Here is a 17,024-nt window from a genome sequence, read left to right as displayed (position 1 = left end):
ACTCTTATTTAAGAGGTTATTAAATTACCAAATATTAAATCTAATTTGCATTTTGAAATTATGAATATAATATAGAAGTGATAGAATAGAAAAATTGTGTAATTTTGATAGCTCCGTGGTGGCAAAGAAGCGGACGGTGATAATAAATGATTACTATACCCTATGGATTTAATGTCAACATGCGGTTGTTGATGTTACCTGCGCGTTCTCTATCCTAAACTACATTATTTCTAAATTATACGAGATATTGGAAATCATAATAAACATCTCACAAATGCTTCAATTAATATTAATATTGCGTAAATATTTTTGTATAAGTAATTAAACAAAAATTAAATATCTTTCACATATACAAGTATATATAGGTAGAGTTTCATTAATAGAAAAAAAATTAATCGTTTATTTCTTTAAAAAATAAGTTGAGTACGATTATACAGTGTTGGGATGACATAGTAAGCACAGCAATACCTAAGTCAAGTATAACCCGCTCTGACACATCAATGACCATATTTGTGGTCAGCTCGTAATTGGCTGTTTTAGTTATTTTAATCTATTCCGAATTGAACTTTGTTAAAAAATAATTAACAAATTACAATAAACTGTTTCAAAAAGATTACAATTATTTTGAAGATTGTTAGTATTTATAATCTATACTAAAATTATAAAGAGAGAGGAGAGAGAGCTTTTGGGAAGAGGGAGAATTAAACTCCATGGCACTGATTGTAGCTAACCATTTCGATGTATGAAAGGTACATTCTTCCAGAGTTATATACGTTATATGTTATGTTAATATATATACATAAAAGTAAGATAGTTATGAGAAGCAGAGTGCAGTTAATGTGGGCCGATAGTTGACAATTAATCCAGATATTGCGAGAGTTCGACAATGCACTCTCTGATTTTTAATGAGTAATAGTAATATTACAGTAAATATACATGAAAATACAATGAGCAAAGGAAAACAGGTGATGAGCAAAATTAAAATAAACAACTAACTGATTTTAATATCATAAATAAAATATATAACATTCGGAAAAATAATATAGTAATGAAAGAGTTCTCTTGTTATATATATTACAAGAAAAACAATCTAGCCAAGCAACTGTATATTTGATTAGTTCCTAGAACCTAATGTGGAATGCGCAACGATATATTAATTAGACTTTAAATTTTGTTTTTTAATTAAATTTTGAAATTAATGCAATAACTTTCTAATATTATAGCGAAATAGTTTGGTTATAGGTTTGAACTTTAAACAAATAAGTACAAGTATATGAAAACGTTTGTCTGTTGTCAAGTACAAGTAAGACTTTACTTAGTTGGGAATAGCTGTAAAAAAATAATTAATACAATTGTGGTTGTTATTCGGTTTTTAAATTTAATAATTCATTTTTTTAAATTAAAGAACAGATATGATGAAAATAGAAATGAGACAGTCGCAAAGCATATATTAATTATAATAATAGTAAAATTCGCATAGCTAATTTTTTTAACTTTTGTTATTTTTTTAAAAGTTTTTTTTTAATTATTAACATTTTTATCACTTTTTTCCGAATTTAACAAAATATCAGTGCGATCACATATTTTCCTTTGCTCATCCATAGACAACTTGAAAAACTCACTTGATATATATTTGCGAACTAAACACGGAAACCTTTGTGGTCACTTTCACGATAGACGTGTAGCTCCGAACACGCGACGTGCTGAACTGATCTCGGACTGGACCAAGCACGCTGTTTTGCTTCGTTGATGGAATGTGGTTCGTGGCGTTAGATATTTAGATAATCTGTGGTTTTTCAGAAATGATCAGGGGTCTAGAACATTTTTCTGTAATGTTCAATTTATATTTATTATTTTTAATTTGTTGACATTTGAAAATACTCTGTCAATTACAACCAGTGAGAATTTAAACTTCAGATTTTAAATATAGAATTGTGATTTAATACACGTTTTTGATGTTCAATATGTTTGTACATTTAATTGTTATGTGATAAATTATGATATACGTAATTATGATAAAAATATATAGACACAAAAGAAAATAAATCCTATGTCTTATCAATAATAGATAATTTAAATCGTAATACTGTTTATATAAACATTCTTGTACTTTAAATAAACATTATGAAAACAATCGAGGGTCGAAATTTATTTAAATAATATTTATTATCCTTAGCATATTTTTATTTGTTATCTAGGTACTATTTATATTTGATAACAGTAGTGCTATATTGCAATAAATAATTCATACTGATATTACAAATCCAAGTGTCTGTCTGTTTGTTACTTGTTTACGACTAAATACTTGAACTGATGCTAAAATATTCACCGGAATATAGTTATCATGAGACGGACGTATGTAGGCTATATTTTATCAAAAAAGCACACGAAGTAGCAGGTAAAAATGGTTTCTTACAATACAACGTCAAATCCATATAACAGAATATATAATTTCATTAAACCAGAATAATTTTATTTAGCATACCAATATTTTCATGATAAGCTTTTCCGGATTTAGCTCTTGTGTTGTTACAGTAATTATTTTAAATATTTAATTTGTACGACGAAATAATAATGTATTCGTCTTGATATTAGCCCACAATGTTTATTAAATTAAATGTCTTATGCCATATAAATCTTAAGTTATAGCGAAACTAGCTGTCCCGGCAAACGTTGTTTTGCCTTAAAATAAAAAAAAAAATTAGGGGTGGACTACCCCTAACATTTAGGGGGATGAAAAATAGATGTTGGCCGATTAATAATTAATAATATATGGAGTTCGTATGTTGTGTATCTCTGACACAGTTTGTAAATTCGTGGTTATGTAACAAAATTGTAAAGTATAACAATAATCGCACACATGATTAAGGTCGCGAGTGTTTGGGACTGCAGTTTGTTACCTATTAACAATGAATTAAGATTACGTAGGTATACAATATTTTAACTACACAACTTGCAGAAATTGTGATGTTCTTACAGTAGGCAATATATGTAATCTTTCCACGGGGAGAATTATAAGAATAGTTTTTTAATTAATTTTTTAAATTGTACCTTGACCGTATTCTCTGACGAAGAACTAGTGGAGGATAATCATAGAGTCAAGTTAATTAGCCCATTGTGACGAATTCTTCAAAAATGAACTTCGATAGTTTTCCAGGAGAATATGTACTTCGATGTGGCTTACTACAGCCCATAAATATGTGTTACCTACTTTTTGTAGTTACCCTATGGTGAAAACTAATATTTTTAATAATAATATATAATTGGCAAGTGGTCACACAATTTGTGGTTGAATATCGTATGTCAGACTGCGTAACTAAATAATTATAATACAACTTCATAACTAGAATCCCAAAATGAGGATTTTTTATTCCAAATAGTAATAAAATTCCTGGACGTATACACACAGCGACATGCTCAGCAGATCTTGTATCTTAGACTACTGATAAAAATACTAAATACATTATTTTTTACAAAAAGATACATAAAATATATAAACAACCAGTGCTGCTAGCAGATTCCCCATCATTCCTTATATAAATTTCTGTATTATTTTTACCCTATATTTCTATGTATTTTTTACTTCATTGTGAGCTATCTTCTGATAAATCTACATATGCAATTTTTTTAATAGTAATTTTATTATGCCATAGTTCCAGTCGCATATACTGTGCATATTATATTATATATTATATAGTCGTCCTCATAAATACATATATTTCCAGCGACCATCGGAAGTAAGGCGGAATTCTAAACAGCTAAATCCCCTAATACGAGTACTATATCGACACTGCATTTAGTTCTTATAGTGAACGTGTGTAATAAATTTTTTCAATGATAACGGAATAGTGCTCCAGTATTTAAATGCTGACGAGGACTAGTGAATTATGATAAAATGCGCGTAAGGTCAGGTCAGTTAAGCCATTGTGATACATTAGAAATTGATCACGATGGCTGATGTCGAGTTGGATGTCGGATGATGACTATTCTCTACAACTACTACCATTATAGCACGTGTGAGACCACAACTATTCAGATTCAATAACGGTCAGAATTTGATCATCCATAGAGAAGGTCGTATCGGTTTTAGTAGCCGTTGTTAGATTTCCGCATTGATTTATTTGTAGTCTTACATATGCTAATAGGTGCGGAATTAAAGAAAATAATATACTTCCGCTAATAACACCTAATTCTATAAAGTTCACTTCCTCCCTCCCAAATTGGATTCATTAACAATTATTAATAACGTTTATTTCTCGATTGGCAACGGATGAGGTATATCCATGACTCTAGGCGACTGTCACGTCGTTTTCATTATCCGAGCATTAGTTTATTTGCCTATTCATTTTAACCTATAATGAGATACTTATACAAGCTCATATATATCCTGAGTAATATTATAAATGTGAAAGTAACTCTGTATGTCTATCTGTCGCGCTTTCACGCCAAAACTTCTTAACCGATATAAATGAAGTATGGTACACAGATAGGGTAGACCCAGATAAAGGACATAGACAGACAGATAGATAGATAGAGACATCTACTCTTTAATGCGAAAATAGGTATGTAAGTGGTTGAAAGGGGAGATGAAAGGAAAGTATCGTTATTTTTAAAGCTAGGAGTTGGAAATGTTATATTTAGTCTGTGGATTAAATATAAATAAATATGCCATTCAAAATTTTCCCTTAATGGGGTAAAATAAAATATGGGATGAAAGTTTGTACGGTAATTCGTCATTATTTAAAAATGCTAGCTAAGGTCACTATTCCACGAGAACAAAATAGCGGGTACAGCATATATACATATATATTGAGATAAACGTTAGTATTGAAGTAAAATAAATTTTTACTTGTGCAGCGCTTCAGCCCAATGCCACGACTTCCGATGGCCATGGATTCGATTCCCGCGCAGTGCAAAGATTGGTATTTACTCATGAGTATGTTTGTTTGTATTGCGTGATATCCTTTTTGTATTGACAAAAAATGTTATTGATGTCTATCGGTTACATGGTCGTAAAAGGGATCTATTTCAATAATAACTCTAACCCTATTGACTGGAATGAAGGAGATTGTATCATTTGGTTGACATCCACGTGGTTTCCCCTGGATACCATTGCGATAAATTTCTATGAATTTGCCACGATTGGCTAACTGACCTAACCTTACGTTCTTATCTTCCACTGGAACTCCGCTACAGTAAACCTTTAGAGCAGGCGAGAGCCATTCCCTTGTCGTCCATTAAAAACTCCTATTGACTGCACAAAGAAGTTGCATACACAAATATATTCAACCCAAATGAGAATTTTGAAGTTCGTTAAATATAACAAACTTTAAAATTTTATACAATTTCGACATAGTCCCCGGTCATTTCACCCACATCGGCCAGTTCTGTCACAAGACAAGCGTTTTGGCAAAATAACGAGTCATGTGCAATTTTGAAAACTGTTTGCACAATACGCAGTGCGAGAGAGATGGCGTGACTCATTTGCTGAGAGATAGAGCAGGACGGTGCATCCGTTGTGGCACTGAGTTACTTTATTATTATGTCATAAGGTGTGTAGTCAATGACCTACTTGGTTATATACCTACAGTTTATGTAAATATTATTATAATATAATTATACTGCAAATCAATACTTAAGTATTTCATCTTAATATTAGTGTAATTACAGTTTTTATATTATATTTATATATCCATGTATAACCTATACACTTTTAGTTATACATTATTATTACGGGAAGAATTATTAACGGATCAGCCGTTTAGTTGAAATTTGGTTTGGATATAGACTGCATCAGTAAGAAGGACATAGGCTTCTCTCATTGTCTCTCATCTTTGTGACTGAAGAGATGGTCGTCATATAATCCGGGTGGTCTGTAACTACCTCCCCACGGTGCACAAATCTAAGGGTGATTAATTATTATATATAAATAAATAAAATAAAAAATAATTTGTAAATTTAATATGCAGTAAATTGAGTACCTACCTACAAATAATAAATATAGTGATAAGGGGAAAGCCTAAAAAATTAGCAGCCTGCCTAAGGATGCCTAAGGGCAGTAAGGTTATTATAATTACATAACTTAAAAAAACAATATATCTTCGGAATATCTTCTTAGCTCGCGTGAAGTATACGAAGATATGGGGAACCTTCTGCGCTTCTGGAAGCTTATCTTGGCTGATCCTTGCTCCACACGTATAGCCAAAATGTGTGGCTTAGTACGGCAAGAGTTCATTTTACACACCTCAACAGCTTAAGGGGGTAGAATCAAATTGGAGGTACAAGCTTGATTGATAAAACTAGATATTATTATTAATAATAATAATAGTAACACTATTGCACACCGAAAAATAATTACAATAAACATTACATAAATGTGTTAAACCAAAAGCGGTTTTAACGCTTGAACCAGACTCTTACAGATAACCTGATACTATCCCCGACTTCGTCCAATTTTTGAGTTAAAAGACACTTCATGTCTGTTCAGCCAAAGGTGACATGCAGACAGATAGAGAGGCAAACATACTTTTGTTTATAATATTTAAGGATTATTGTGAAAACTTTTATCAAAAATCAAAAGTTTTTTGTTAAAAATAAATATAATATGCCTGAAGAGGTTAAATTGTGAAAATACTCTTTTGGAAGTCATTTGAAGAAAACACAATGCTGAACAAATATGCTGCATTCAGCATTCATATATTTTGACTGAACACTGAACAGTAAAAAACCGGAATAGCAAAGTCAACGACACCGAACAGGTACGTACGGCGGGCGAGTCGAGAGACATTCTCTCTACAAACAGTGGGCCAAGGTTACTTCTTAAAGAGCAAACGAATTGAGGCCGAAATTCGTCTTGATACGTCACTATTATGTCAGATCGTGTCTAGTTCGGTTCAGTTCAATATCTTTAAGTTCACTAACCACATTACCACAGATATGTTGATGAGTGTACACGAAAAGACCTAAATTTTTTAAAGCAACGTAATTGACCACACCCTGCTTGATGGTGTACAGCGGTTGTGGTCCATATATGAGACATTACACATTTAGTAAGCTGTTGAATTTATTCGAGATAGATTTTTTAGAAAGTCATTTACAATTGATTTTCCCGTTCAATTAAAAACGAGGGTCGAAATGCCTGAGCTAAGGTTGAACCCCTAGCGGTGTCTTCAGACTAAAGTCGTGTACGCCAGCCAGGAGTTGACCTTCTGCCGCTCCATAACATAGTTCGATGTTAAGAGTTAAAAAAAACATTTACGAACTTACCTTGGTTTCTGTACGTTTTTTAAAAACTGTGTTTTAGTTAGTTTGAAGGGGGAGTTATGGCAGTGAAATTGCAGAGATCATGGCATAAGATCTTAGTGCATAGGAATGGCAAGGCTTGATGGTTAAGAGTATCATGTGACGATATGATGGCAAAGCTACGGTTTCAGGTTACGTTTGCACTTACATACCTTTTACAGTTATTTTTCATAGGTGTTGTTGAATTGTAATATTGACAACTCGCATATTACCATATATTTTCAAGCCTCCTTTAAAATCGTCTGTGTTGTAGGAAATACACATGGGGGTAGAAAAATTTCACAAATTTGTGTAAGAATAATATTTCTTTCAATTAGGTTATACAGAAAATTGCCAACACTTCCACAACAAATTAGTTCAATAAGACTATTTTTAATTATTCGTCGTTTATTATTTTTTAATTAAAATATATATATATAAATTATGTTAATTAAAAAATAATAAACGACGAGTAATTGAAAATAGCATAACAAAAAACAAGAATAAGATATATTATTCTTGTTGCTCTCTTTTTTAAAAAAAATATATCTATATGCTAATGCATTTATTACCTTATAAAAATATTATATATTATTATGCTATCATCTATTACAATAATCCTCGCCAAGCAAAATATTGAGGCAAATATTGTAGCAAATGTAACAAACACTGTAACTATTAACCTGAAGATCTCAAACTACGGGTACTCAAAGAGGATAGCATCGCGGATGCTAAAAGGGAACCGCTAGCAATAAGAGCAACCATTCTGTAAAATGGCGAAATTGTATACGACTTAGGATGAAAATTACATAAAAAACACCCATAAACGCAAAGAAGCGCTTTGTGCCCAAGGTGGCGTGCCAATTGCATTTACAATATTTTGGGTCGGCGTGTTATATAACGTTGAGAAATATTACTCGCTTCTGGTATGATTATCTGTCGCGTTATCTGTGCGGGCGCTGATTACAATGGTGGGATTAACAAATCGCGAATGTGTGGAAACGCCGGCATTGGTACCATACTGGCATATTTATTGCTACTCTTTCAATCGTTTATAAGAACAAAATAAAGGAATGAAAATTATTTAATTAATTTCAACATTTTTTTTTATTCATATACTATACTAACTTTATACCGTGGCGTCGCATGCGTGTAGCTTATGTTACTGAAAAATATCTGTGTTTTGTATAATTGTATATATGTAACGTTAAATTACTGTAACGTGAAACAACTAATCTTGATTAGTAATTAGCCAGTTACTTGTACAATTAGTTTGTATATAAATAATTATTTTAGTATTTTAAACACGTCACGTTTCAAATTTTCAGGGCAGCAGTAAGGGTTTTTATAATTGATCTTTATTTTTAATTAATAATAATATAAATATAGATTATCAACGCTGGCCTTAAGAGACGTGTTATACTTAAAATAATGGCTCAGAGGCATTATAAAGTCTGAGGTCGCTGCCGTCTACAGTTTAAGTGAATTATTGTTTTATTATTCTTCTTATATCCTCTATTTGTAAAACCCACGTAACCCGGTAGTGGTATAATTAATTTGACATTTAATTTCAAATCCGCACATATCATTTAACGATCGTAAAAATTTGTTTATCATGTTTAGGAGGGATGCGTTCTATAATTAGAACAAGGTGATTGAGGCAGAATATAGTCACAGATTTGCATAATATCATTGAAAACATTTGTAGATAAAAATAAATATATTCCATTTTATGGATAACGAAATGGTGCATCCGTACGCAGTAACAGTCTACGCTGGCGGAGCACCAGTGGAGGATGATAAGATGAGAATGAGATCAGGTCAAATAGCCCATTGTGACAAATTCACCAGGAATTTATCATAATTGTTTTCGTGGAGAAACTTAGAAGTCTATCTGACCCCACTGTTTGCAATGTACCATACATTGCAAGCAGTGGGGTTATCTATCAGTCCACATTACTAACAATCCACTTCCCTGCTATATATCCCATATGAATAGATGATTATTTAAAGTAGTAAATTTTGGTCTGATATTTAATCCCACAGACTAAATGTGCAGGTGGAAAATAAAAAATGGCATAAATCGATATTATTTTTATATTGTTATCTTTAATACTATTTAGGATTGTCAGTAACAAGCAGGACTAAATTGAGACTCAATGGTATTAAAAGACGTTTGAAGGGCCACCCACATCTCACCGGGTTGAAGCATACTGCAACATTTCCTCGTATTTCTGAAACAGACAGATTACATAATGTGACAGAAAGGGACTAGAGAGGGCAGTCAGTCCAAAATATGCAATAAAAATATGTATCAAAAAATAACCTTTCTTTTCCTTTCACTTATCAGCGATTGTAAAAGTTGTTGTCCTTAGTCTCGCCTATTTCTTTGTAGCTTACAGTGTTTCGGTTGTGGGCACCGATTACGCAGTGAAATTATAGGATAAGAGCTATGACGTCGAGTCGTATCCTTTGGAATGGTAATGTATTAGTCATGGCAGCACATGATAACGTGATGTCTATAGTTCTGTATACGTATTGTATATAGGGAATGGTTAGGTGCTTATCATTAGATGGGTCGACATCTTTTTTGATATACCAAATACATAAATAAATTAAAACTCGTCGAAAGTCGACCTAAATTAATTTGAATTTAATTTTAAGTTTCTATTGTTAGAGACGTAACATGTATATTAATATGTCATATCGTAATCTGTATAATTTCTTTCTTTCATTAATTTAGTATATTTTTAAGAATCATTATAAAATAAGTTTTGCTTTATGTGCTCTGTCTCTAAGAAAATTTAATTAGACTAAATTTCATATTACTGATTTCCGTCACAGATTCTGTTTCAGGTATTAATATATAAATAACTAAATAATTACATATTTATAAAACAGCGCTAAATCTAGTTCTAAAATAGTCATAAATACAAATGCACTACGGATATTACACATCTGAAAGAAATACATTAGTAGGTCATTTTTTTTCTAATACACAATTTTATATTGTGTATATGTATTAGAAAAAAAATGACCTACTAATGTATTTCTTTCAGAACAATACACATATAGATTGATGCCCACGCTATACAATTTGTATTCTTGAAGAATACAAATTGTAAAACGCGGAGATCGAACTAACACCCACCGACACTGTGCTAAACAACCACCAACATTAATGTATCATCGAAGAAAATAGGAACAAATCAATGATTATTGAATTATGTACAAATTTCTCCCTCTCTTTTAGCTTATTATCAAACATTGGATTTATAAAAATCGAGTGAATTTGTATGTGATTTCATATGAGGTCAAGAATACATGGTCATTATATTACATAATCTAAAAGAACATCTTGGTGCAACCGACTAAATATTACTTAACAATAAAAATTTTATCATACATAAACAATCTTGCGCATTTATAATTAACAATATCTTCACGGTAGGTCACTCACGGAGTAGGCAGAGAGAACAGATTAGTCTAATTTGAATAGATTTTTAAACAAATAGAATTAGTAATTGATTTTTGTTGATTGTTGTTGTTGATGATATAAGTATGTACTCGTTAACATTCAGGAGTATTATTCCTAAGGGGGTAGTTAGGGAAATTCTTTTAATGGATTAATGTTGAATGGTGTTTGGATTCTATTGGAAGATGTAGGATGAGCATGAAATCAGGTTAGTTAGTCCATCCTGCTTAATCACCACGAAATAGTCGCGATGGCTTCCAGGGAGGCTACGTCCATCAAAAAGACTCTAATCGGAGTAGGTATAGGCATGTTTTACTTATTAATGAAAACTTATTAGTGTCCCTATATGTAAAACAATACACCCTTAATGGAGACACTAATCTTCATAGATACGGAAAACAAACAAACCAGGAATGAACCTGGCTGATGTGCTTTGGGGCTGCGTGGAGGTCAACATGGTATGATAGTGTTAGCACCCAATTGCTAATTCCCATAACTACCAACCCCCTCCACCCATCACACGCATTGATAACAGTGGACGTCGTGGTGAAATTAAAACTAAATGAATAAAGTTACTATTTTTTTTTGTTTCAACTAAAATAAAATTGTAGTGTTTAATTGTAATTTCAATATAACAGCTTTTAAAAAAATATGAAACAAGTATAAGGAATGATGAAATATTTTTTTAATGTATATAAAAACAAATAAGTAACGACCGCCACGCCACATTTAGTAAACATGACCACTCGAGACACTCGACCACATAGCTACGTAAAATTATCATGTGGTAGTTATAGTACGTAAGAATGCATACGCACATCAATCCAAAAACCGCTAAGCTATCATATTTCAAGAAAGAAGTAAGAAAAAGAATAAATAATGTTGTCCGCGCTATATACTTATTTTTTACTAGATCCAAAAAAAATACCACTATACGTGTAGTAACAACAAGACCGACACGTAGTGTATGTATAGTATTGTCTCCTACAATAAAATTCTTGTCTATAGCCAGACATCAAAGATTGGAGTCGTTACATAACATGAATATAGTCCATTCACGGGCCGAAACTGGTACGAGCGTTGCGTTCGAGATCGTTACCAAATGTATTGCTCAAAACCCACCTTTCATAATTTGTAATTGTTGTATTACCTCATGATGACTTTATGAATTATATTACACTCACAAGGGAATAGGGAAAGACTTTCAAATATAATAACATACTGCCCCTCCTATATATTCATACATTCTATTTTGTTTTATCACGAGATACATTAATATATGCAGTAATTTATTGAAAATTCGAACACTATCAATGTGGGTTCTATTTTAATATTTTGAAAATCGAACTAGATGTTCTGAACAATTCCAGAAATTTATTGTAAAATACTACACTATAAATGTTTCATTTTTTTAAATAATTTTGAAAATCGAACAGATCTAGTAATTAATTAAGAATCCATATTAACAATGTTTGAAAATGCTTTTGACTATCTATTCGGATACTTGTTCGGAAATTCAAAAGTTTAGATAAAAACCCTGATAGTGTTTGATTTTCAATAAATTACTAGATTTGTTGATTATCTATCATCTATCACTGCCCACTTTTTTTTTAATAAAATTTGTATTTTAAAAATACTTTTCAATAATTATAGATATAGAACTATTGACCTGACTTGGGCTGACTGACCTGTCTTCGTCCACGAGAAAACCAGCTATAATTGTTTTATTATAGATAACCTAAAACGAATGTCAGATTTTGATAAAATTTAGGTATACCAAATCAAAAGGTGGAGCTTACAAATAAACAAAAATATGTATTCAATATCAGAAAAAAAGTTTTGATTATTCTTATAATTATAATAATATATACAGTCGAGTTGAGTTCTTTTCTTACTTACCTAGAAGGTATTGGAGTAGTTTTAAACAATGTCTGAGTATTTACTATATCAGAAAACAATTGCGATATATTCGCAACTACGAGTAGTATGCCTTGGTAGACAAGCGGTTAGCACACCGCTTTCCTTGCGATTGTCGCGAGTTCGATTCCTCGCAGAATGGAAACAGATGTATTTATGGGTATAATTTATAATTGTTTGTATTGGTCTGGGTACTTTATATGTATATTATCTATGTATCCATAACTCAAGCTGTACTTCGCTTGGTAATCGACGGCGCTCTATCAATTGTAGAAAGTAAAAAGCATTCGAGGACTAAGATGTTATGCATCAATAATCTATAATTATATGCCACATCTCACAATGAAATGCAATCTTTTCATGAAACGATTCACGATTTTGTCACAACGATATACAAATAGTAAACTATGATCTAACAAAGCAGTACAAGATAAAAACGTCACCAGAAGTTGTGAACATTTTACATTTCATCATTTGCTTTGCCGTAAAAAAAGTAATGACAAAAATATTACGTGGCCACGTTGCGGTGGTGGGTAATAACATTTAGCATTACGTTACAAGGGTAATTGAGTTAGGTCAGAAACATGTTGCAGCACAGGTAAGTGAGAAAGGTAAAGTAGCACAGCTGAGTTTTTCTAACGCAACTGACTGGACACATTAACTTACTTGTTGGGGGAAATTTCATATTCCTCCGTTCGCGTAATTTTCGTATAACGGGGTACAAAGTTTTTGCATCACCTATTAATATTTTGAAAATTAAAGTTCAATTAATACAAATTAATGGAATCACGTGATGTATTTTTTAGCTATTTCTAACACCCCACCCTCATACAAAGAGTCTTAAAATTTATTTATCGTAATATTAATTGTGAAGTAAATTTTTGTACCCCTTTTGACTAAAATACGCGGACGGAGCAGTTTTATAGTTTATATAGAGAAGAAATGAAGAATGTATAAGCAGGCCTTGTACCTTGTCATAATTCGTGATATCGCAATATTACTATTATGTATAATAAGACCAATAAGACCAGACATATCAGATATGGTAACTATACTAACGGTCATGGATTAAAAAAAGTGTATTTTCAACTAATGAGTAACTACATTCATAAATCTGATAACCTCACTGTAATGTTTGATGTAACTCGTATAAGAGGTATTAGACCTTAAATCTTATCTAATGATAAATGTTTCTCAAATATTATTAAGTCTTAAAATCATCAAATTGTATTCAAACGCATATTTATCATAATGAAAAATATGCGCTTCGAAAGTTGTTGAAATGTATTAAAAACTCAAGAATTCGCAAATCAATTATGATGTTGAATCCATAAATTTGTAGTAAATATATTGTAATAAAATCTATCTCACGTCTTTTACCAACAAGATTTAAATAAATTGGTCCAGTGTGCCGGATATTAGCAAGAAGGAAGATTGCGAGATTTTCGTTTATTAAGATAGAAAGTTAATTATTGTATGCGATATCATTATGTGTGATTTCTATTTAGATGTAATTATCTTACGAGAACGTACATATTTTCTGCTCCCATGGCGTGTGACGTCACATGGTTATGTTCATGAAACCAGATGCAATGATACGGCAGGCCTGCGTCAGAACTATCAGCAAGAATGTGAACGCAACGCAAATGAATACGATCTCTACCAGGTCGAAGTGGCTGCACACTCCTGATTTAGGGGGGAATTCGGGAGCCATTTTACTTCATTGCTGTGAAATATTTAAAATAATTAAAAAGTTAACACTTTATTTAATAGTATACTTTTAAGCGAGATTTAAACAGGAATTTTATTATTATTATTATATACATATAATACAACGTCTTAGTAGACGTTGTATTTCATTATTAATACAATGCGGACACTTCCCCTTTCTTAATATTCTTCTTTCTATATGTTGCCATGGGTCATCACATAAGCAACATTTAAAACTTTTAGACGATATGATGTTAAATATAGATTTAACAATATATTCTTTGAAAATGTCATACTACTTCCTCCACTCCATTTCCCATAGGAAGGATCAATTCACAATCAGTGTTTATTAGTAATATGGAGTAGTGACTTCATTATAATTTTAAATTAGTTATGTACCATGCCAGGTTGACCTCTACGAGGCTCTACTTAAAGCCATCGTGATTAACTATTATTGAATTTGTCACAAATGGCCGACCTTACCTGACCTTATGCTCATCCTAACAAACTATCATCCTTCAATGGTGCCCCGCCAATGGCGAGCCATCGTAAGCCATAGCACATTTGTACCGTTCCATTATCCAGGAAAACCACACAAACAGATAACTGGTTATTTTGTTTAATGAAAATTCTATTGTAGTAGAAAATATTAACAATGGATATTTTCTTACCAATTAATACACTACTTTTCTAATTAATCTTAAGGCTCGAACAGTTAGCAATATCGGGGGTGGTATGCTAAGGGCGCATAAATCTAAAATTAAAGAGATTTACCAAATATTATATTAGCATTAATTTGATGTATCTTCTCAAATGAAGAAAGACTTAAGTAGCCGAGCAGCGGACAATAGGAGTGATGAATTTTCCATCAGATCTCAATCTGCTACTTAATACGTATTTTTGTACTTTTGTGAGATTGTATCTACTGAACCCTTGACTGAATTGTTTTAATGTTGGATAGCCCATTTCAGAAGGAAGGCTATGTGCTATATAATATCTCGCTACGACCAATAGGAGCGGAGTTAAATGAAAACTGTTGCAAAAACGGGGAAAATTTGACGCGGATGAAAATGCGTTGCGTCAGCTAGTAAAAATATAAATATTTTATCGTTATTATTACTTATTAAATACTTAAAAGTATCGAGACCTGGTGGTCCACTACTCAGACTAACACAAAATCATTAATTCGATTCTGACCGACACCAAAAAACAGTGTTAATTTATATTGTCTGACTTATACTGCCTGGGCTTTATACCGTCTGGCTCTTCTGTAAAGGAACGATGGACAACTAACCAAAAATTACACCTAGTCCGGTAGGCTCCCCTAAATATACCCACCAAAATGTGGACATGTCAAGTGTTGTGTCCATGGTGACACTTGACATGGGTACTTGACTACCCCATTTGGAATAATAGTCGTGGTGATAGGTATTTTTTTTTACTAACGTTAGTTTTACTCACATACTTAAGTAAAACTTTTGAACATAAAGACGGATTAAAACAACGTCTAAATATCTATAAAACATACGCACCGCATTGATTATTTCTTTTTCTTTCAGTCATATTGTATTAACTATTTTTAGCATAACAGCAACTTTATACAACGTACAATTATATTTGTACGTTGTATTGAAAATAATATCGAAAATTACATGCTACAAAATCAATGTCGTATTAAAACGAAAATTTTGAAGAATGCCGAGATATGAGCGTGACAAACGAATTGTCATTTAAGTTTTAAATTAAATTAATGTCCAGAGGTAGATGTCTACACGAAAGAGTATCTTCTACCTGTACCTATTATGAGAAAGATTTTCTTTACACTGTCCTACATTTTTTTAAATTATCTCTGCAGTTTTACTTAACATACCTAGGTTATTATTGGTGGTGGTAATCTTTCGATTATTTACGTGTCTGTTTCAAATAAACTAAATGTATAAATAACTTTTTTTGTTCATCACATACAATTTGAATAAACAAGCCAGTTGAAATGATGCTATTCCAGGCACCGATGAAGATTGGAAGGAGAATCAAATCAGGTTCAAAAACTTTATATATATTTATATATATATATATGATTATTTGAAGGAGGATAGCATGAAAGTCTAATTTACATGGTATTCCTAGCAATGTGACTGTAATGTGGATTAATAATCCCTTTACTAGCAATGTACCAGTACCAATATCTAGATAACCTCCACGCGGTCTCTCTTGGAAACCATCATCTTAAATTCCTGGTGAATTTGCCATGATGTGCTAACTGACTTGACCTCATACTCATCTTATCATCCTTCACTGATGTCCCGCCAGCGAATACCGTTAGCGCAGGCGAGCACACCATTCAATTATTACTCTTAATAAAATCTTTACCCAAATTATACAGTTGCATTTCAAATTAAATTCTAAGGAGATGGAGACCTCTAGTTATATTTCAATATAACACGATTAGATGGGAAGTATGCTGATAACTGACTAGTCAATATGAGCGTACATTATTGCTAATATGATAACTATTTAAATCAATGAGTGGCTGCTAGATGGCGCTATTTCTCGTTTTTAGTTTTCAAAACAAAATGTCACTATATTTTGATGTAGTGTCACGAAGGTTTTATAAAAATGTGTCCATATACAACATTGTTGT

The 17,024-nt window shown here is 32.0% G+C and overlaps 1 protein-coding gene and 1 long non-coding RNA gene across 2 annotated transcripts in view; both read right to left on the bottom strand.

The window, feature by feature from the left end:
- The window catches only part of LOC131853125 (glycosyltransferase-like domain-containing protein 1-like), a 77,712-nt gene that overhangs the window by 14,878 nt on the left and 45,810 nt on the right, over positions 1-17,024 (bottom strand). The window lies entirely within an intron of this gene.
- Positions 9,379-16,102, bottom strand: LOC131853136 (uncharacterized). The gene is made up of 4 exons (XR_009357974.1): positions 15,916-16,102; positions 15,055-15,137; positions 14,207-14,399; positions 9,379-9,515 (listed from the first exon to the last, which is right to left on the bottom strand). It is a non-coding gene; the product is annotated as an uncharacterized LOC131853136 (long non-coding RNA).

The sequence above is a fragment of the Achroia grisella genome, unplaced genomic scaffold (genome assembly GCF_030625045.1).
Source record: "Achroia grisella isolate CSIRO2021 unplaced genomic scaffold, CSIRO_AGI_Agris_v1 utg874, whole genome shotgun sequence".
Taxonomy (NCBI): Eukaryota; Metazoa; Arthropoda; class Insecta; order Lepidoptera; family Pyralidae; genus Achroia; species Achroia grisella.
Note: the sequence above shows the minus strand (reverse complement) of the source record. Positions and strands in the feature narration are given on the sequence as shown.